Source organism: Eubalaena glacialis, chromosome 14 (genome assembly GCF_028564815.1).
Source record: "Eubalaena glacialis isolate mEubGla1 chromosome 14, mEubGla1.1.hap2.+ XY, whole genome shotgun sequence".
NCBI lineage: Eukaryota > Metazoa > Chordata > Mammalia > Artiodactyla > Balaenidae > Eubalaena > Eubalaena glacialis.
Genome location: NC_083729.1, coordinates 81,388,601 through 81,394,497, shown reverse-complemented (window position 1 = coordinate 81,394,497; position 5,897 = coordinate 81,388,601). Strand labels below are relative to the sequence as shown.

The window sequence follows — 5,897 nt, the reverse complement described above, 5'->3', positions numbered from 1 at the left end:
GCCCAGAAATAAACCTATGCAACTATGGTCAATTAATCTATGACAAAGGAGGCAAGAACATACAATGAAGAAAAGACAGTCTCTTCAATAAGTGGTCTTGGGAAAACTGGACAGCTACATGGAAAAGAATAATACTAGAGCATTCTCTAACACCAAACAGAAAAATAAACTCAAAATTGATTAATGACCTAAATGTAAGACCAGATACTATAAAACTTGTAGAGGAAAACATAGGCAGATCACTCTTTGACATAAATTGCACTGTCTTTTTTGATCCACCTCCTAGAATAATGAAAATAAAAACAAAAATAAACAAACGGACCTAATTAAACTTAAAAGCTTCTGCACAGCAAAGGAAACCATCAACAAAACAAAAAGACAACCCTCAGAATGGGAGACAATATTTGCACATGAAGCGACTGACAAGAGATTAATCTCCAAAATATTCAAACTACTCATGCAGTTCTATGTCAAAAAAACAAACGTCCCAATCAAAAAATGGGCAGAAGATCTAAATAGACATTTTTCCAAGGAAAACATACAGATGGCCAAAAAGCACATGAAAACATACTCAACATCACTAATTATCAGAGATATCCAAATCAAAACTACAAGTTATCACCTCACACCAATCAGAATGGCTATCATCAAAAAGTCCACAAACAATAAATACTGGAAAGGGTGTGGAGAAAAAGGAACTCTCCTACACTTTTGGTGGGAAAGTAAATTAGTACAACCACTATGGAGAACAGTATGGAGGTTCCTTAAAAAACTAAACAGAGAACTACCATGTGATCCAGCAACCCCACTCCTGGGCATATATCCAGAGAAAACCATAATCCAAAAAGATACATGCACCCCAGTGTTCATTGCAGCAGTGTTTACAATAGCCAGGACATGGAAGCAACCTAAATGTCCATCAAGAGAGTAATGGATAAAGAAGAAGTGGTACATATATACAATGGAACATTACTTAGTCATGAAAAAGAATGAAATAATGTCATTTGCATCAACATGGATGGACCTAGAGATTATCATACTAAGTGAAGTAATTCAGACAGAGAAAGACAAATATTATATGATATCGCTTATATGTGGAACCTCAAAAAATGGTACAAATGAACTTATTTACAAAACAGAAATAGAGTCATGGATATAGAAAGCAAATTTGTGGTTACCAGGTTGGAAAAGGGGAAAGGCAGGGATAAATTGGGAGATTGGTTTTGACACATGCACACTACTATATATAAAATAGAAAACTAATAAGGACCTACTGTATAGCACAGGGAACTCTACTCAATACTCTGTAATGACCTATATGGGAAAAGAATTTTAAAAAGAGTGGATATATATATGTGTATATATATATATATATATATATATATATATATATATATGTATGTATAACTGATTCACTTTGCTATACACCTGAAACTAACACATTGTAAATCAACTATATTCCAATAAAAATTAAAAAAAAAACAACTTAATGGTTACCAAAGGGGAAAGGGGGGTGGGGCAAGGGATAAACTGAGGTTGGGATTAACATATGCACACTACTTTATATAAAATAGATAACCTACAAGGATCTACTGTATAGCTCGGGGAGCTGTACTCAATATTTTGTTATAACCTATAAGGGAAGAGTTTCATATATATATATATGTCACTGTGCTGTCACCTGAAGCTAACATGATATTTTACATTAACTATATTTCAGTTATAAAAAGGCCAACGATACTACAGTATAGCCACATGTTAATTAACCTAATTATATCTACAATGAATATTTTCCAAATAATGTCATATTCTGAGGTTCTGGGGGCTAAAACTTCAATATAAGTTTAGGGAAACAGTATTGAACTAATAATAGAGCATAAAAACAGTTCTTAAGTTAAAACATGTTAAAAGATTCCTATAAAAGTAGCTTTAATATTTATAATAATTTCTCCATTTTGCTTCATATTTGTTTGTATTTCTTTCAGGTGCTTATCTTTTGACTTCTTTCACTACATGGTTGATTAGAGGGCTGGAATTTCAGGATAGCAGCCTGCTACCTAGTAGAAACACCTATTTGTCTGGGTACCTTCATAAGCCAGGAGTAAAACCCAGAATCTTTTTGCTACCATCATTAAAAAAAAAAAAAAAAAAAAAACAGGTCAAGGAAAGCAAAAACTTTAAGAAATAGTTAAAATGAAAGAGTAAATAATATTTTGAACAGTGAAATATGGAACATGTGTAATTCTACTTGTACCTCTACACCATGGCTTATCTCCGTTAATGAGATTATTGCCATAGGGTTCAGAGTTTAAAGATGAACATAATTTTTGCTCAGTTATTTTTTCAGCATTGTTTCAAGATTTTATTCTTGAATATTTCCCAGAGACTATTCAGACCAGATGTTCTTGTGGAATCTTACATAGTATTGTATTAGTTAATTTGTCTTGGTCAATTAAGTCTGACTTTGGATTTAAGTTATCCAAACTTTAATAAGATGGCAAAGTCAACTTTTCAATTTCTCCAAGGTTTTATTTTCAAGACAAAAGCAATTTGACATTGGCACTATGTTTCAGGAGCTGTTCAATTCAACATGACCTGAACCAGGCTGACACGTGAGAATAGTCGTGTTGTTTTCCTATTTAATGAAAGCTGGTGTGACAGACTGATGCCCTGAGCAGTGGTGGTCTGGAACTGTGTTCCGTAATGACCATTCTTAAATAAAAGCCCAGGAATGTGTCAATGATAGACACAGGCTACACTGAGACATTAAAATAAAGGATCCAGTCATTGCTTTTCTCAGAAAGAGCATCTCCTTTTGAAATGTAGACTCATGGCTGTGGCTTCCAACATATAGGCCAGTGAGAACCTTAGGTCCTCACAGAGCTGACAAGACCCAGGAAACCCTGCAGGACCTGGTTCTACTAGGTGAGAAAGAGTCAACAGGAGATGAGTTTTTCTAAGCACCTCAGAAAAAATAATATAAAATCGTTGTTTTTTCATTATGTTCCATCATCCCAAGTGAATTTTTTCCTTTGATTAATCTGACATATATATGTGTATATATATGTGTGTGTATATGTACAAAACATATATATAGAGAGAGAGAGACAGAGAGACAGAGACAGAGAGAGAGAAGGACAGAGACAGAGACAGAGAGAGACATAGAACTATGATAGATTATTCACCAGAGTAAAACAACTGGTTTTCAGGTATTTCATTTTACTGTCAAGTTCTTGTGATTTAAGTGGTCTTTGAAATATAATTCACGAGGTCTCAGGAAAAGACCAATTCTAACACCTGTTTCTAACATTCTTAAACGGGTAACCTGGGAACTGCACTTACCTGACAGCTCTTGAACCAGCTCAACTCCATGACGTTATTTGGAGAAAGTTCTGATGGTCACTACTAGCGGGGAAGGAGCTGTTCTCTTATCTAGATCAGCTGGAAGAATCAGAGCAAGATGACTGTTCCCCTCCCGGATACTGACCCTGGACACACATGTCTACACCTCAGGGTCTCCGATGCTTTCTTAGAGCCGCAGGCCATGTACACTGGGTTCTTGCAATCAATCCGGACTTTCACAGTGGAATTCTTCTTCCCACTATTCCAAGAAGTATGGATTTTAGGTGTTCATTTTATTCCAAACACAGAAGGCCTTTATTTCACTTTGCTCAAAGTTGAGCCCCTCCCTCTCTCCCCCTGGCTCTTTCCACACAGCTGCCCCCCCCCAAGGGATTTGCATGTTGTTCCCCAGGGAGGACCTTCCCCTGCAAGTCTGAGATAAAAGCTCAGCTCCAGTCTTGCTTTGACTTATCAGGACTCCTCAGTTCCAGTTTCTGAAAATGAGGTTCCCTGCTCAGCTCCCGGGGCTCCTCATGCTCTGGGTCCCAGGTAAGGACAGAGGGGAGATGAGAAGGAGGGTGGGAGGGTGAACTCTGGGGGCACCACTGCTTTTCATGTGTATCTGTCCATGTGTTAGATGCACACATTACCCTCTGTAAAGGGCCTGTGATGTTTAGCAATATGAGAATGAGGAAGAGTCCAAAAGAAACAAGTACCTGTGCTCTGGTGAAGACTGTGACATAGAAAGTGTGGACAAAGGAATATGACCGCCAGAGACCTCTTTTTACCTTGCAAATCTTGGGTTCTTTTTGAAATTGGATATTTGAGATATTAATCAGAATTTAAAATATGATTTAGCCTGAAGTAAATAACAAAAGGAAAATTCTGAAAGTGGTTTATAAATTTTGTCCATCATCTCGGGCTTCCCTGGTGGCACAGTGGTTGAGAATCTGCCTGCCAATGCAGGGGACACGGGTTCGAGCCCTGGTCTGGGAAGATCCCACATGCTGCGGAGCAACTGGGCCCGTGAGCCACAATTGCTGAGCCTGCGCGTCTGGAGCCTGTGCTCTGCAACAAGAGAGGCCGCAATAGTGAGAGGCCCGCGCACGGCGATGAAGAGTGGCCCCCACTCGCCACAACTAGAGAAAGCCCTCACAGAGAAACGAAGACCCAACACAGCCATAAATAAATAAATAAACCCAAAAATGTTAAAAAAAAAAAAAAAAAGACTAGCACAGCACATATTTCTTTAAAAACAAAAAATTTTTGTCCATAATCTTGTACTTTTCTCTATTTTAGGATCCAGTGGGGATATTGTGCTGACCCAGACTCCACTCTTCCTGTCTGTCATCCCTGGAGACCCGGCCTCCATCTCCTGCAGATCCAGTCAGAGCCTCCTAGATAGTGATGGAGACACTTATTTGAGCTGGTACCTGCAGAATCCAGGTCGGTCTCCATAGCTCCTGATCTATGGAGCTTCCAACCGGGCCTCTGGGGTCCCAGACAGGTTCACTGGCAGTGGGTCAGGGACAGATTTCACCCTCAAAATCAGCACAGTGGAGGCTGAGGACGCTGGAGTTTATTACTGTCAGCAAATTATACAACGTCCTCCCACAGTGGTACAGCGCTTAACATAAACCCCCCTCTCCTGGTGACCCCGCTGCCCAGATGTGTTGACTGTCTGGGGAGCAGGCAGACAGATTCTCTGAGTCTGTGTAAGAAGAAGAAGTTAGGTAACTAGGGGAAGAGGATAAAGCTGAGGGCTCTGGAACATGAGAGCCTCAGCTACACCTCAGACACCATAGGTTAAGTCCCCATAAGCTGCACAGACTTGTGTGACAGAACCAGCAGGAGAATGGACGGGTCTAAGTGCCCTCTGAGCAAACAGACCTGAGGAAGGAGAGGTGAGTGAAAGCTCATCCTACCTCTCCCTCCGTCGTGTACTGTTAGGTGTCAAATAAATTTAGGCAATTGCGGAAGGTCTGTAGCAAAACAAGTAAATACATATTGGGATTTAGCAGTTTTGGGTATATGTTTAAGAAGACAAAATGTATAATATTCAAAATTAATTTTTCCCACTTTCCCCACTTTCTGATTCTCCTTTTTACTACATAGGTTCCTATTCTTTTAACATGTGCCATATCATAGTCTTTACAAGCTACCCTCGTGGGGAGTAAGTTGAAAAAACTTAGTAAATATTTTGGGTTAAGAGTGTCCAAACATTCTTCGTAAATTCATGACAGACACAATATCCTAATGCTAAGCATCTCTGAGTTGTCTCAGTTACTTTTCACAGAAAGAAAATGTGAGTCTTTAAATTCCAAAAGTTGGGATTTAAAAACAAAACAAAACAAAACATAAACTGGAAGGTTTAGGGCATAGAATTTACCTCATAGAACACTGGAAGAATACAGAAATATGAAAGGTTCTTTTTCTCAAAAGCTAAGAATTTTAAAGTGTGGGAAGACTGCAGGAATGGAAACAGGAAGGGAATCTAGTCGACACACACAACTGCACATAATCTGCTCTTTGGTTTCTATGTGGTGGGATTAAAA

At 38.9% G+C, this 5,897-nt stretch overlaps 1 pseudogene; it reads left to right on the top strand.

Annotated features, from left to right (window-relative positions):
* Positions 1 to 3,842: 3,842 nt before the first annotated feature.
* On the top strand, positions 3,843 to 5,083 carry LOC133105018 (immunoglobulin kappa variable 2D-29-like; annotated as a pseudogene).
* The last annotated feature ends 814 nt before the right edge of the window (positions 5,084 to 5,897 follow it).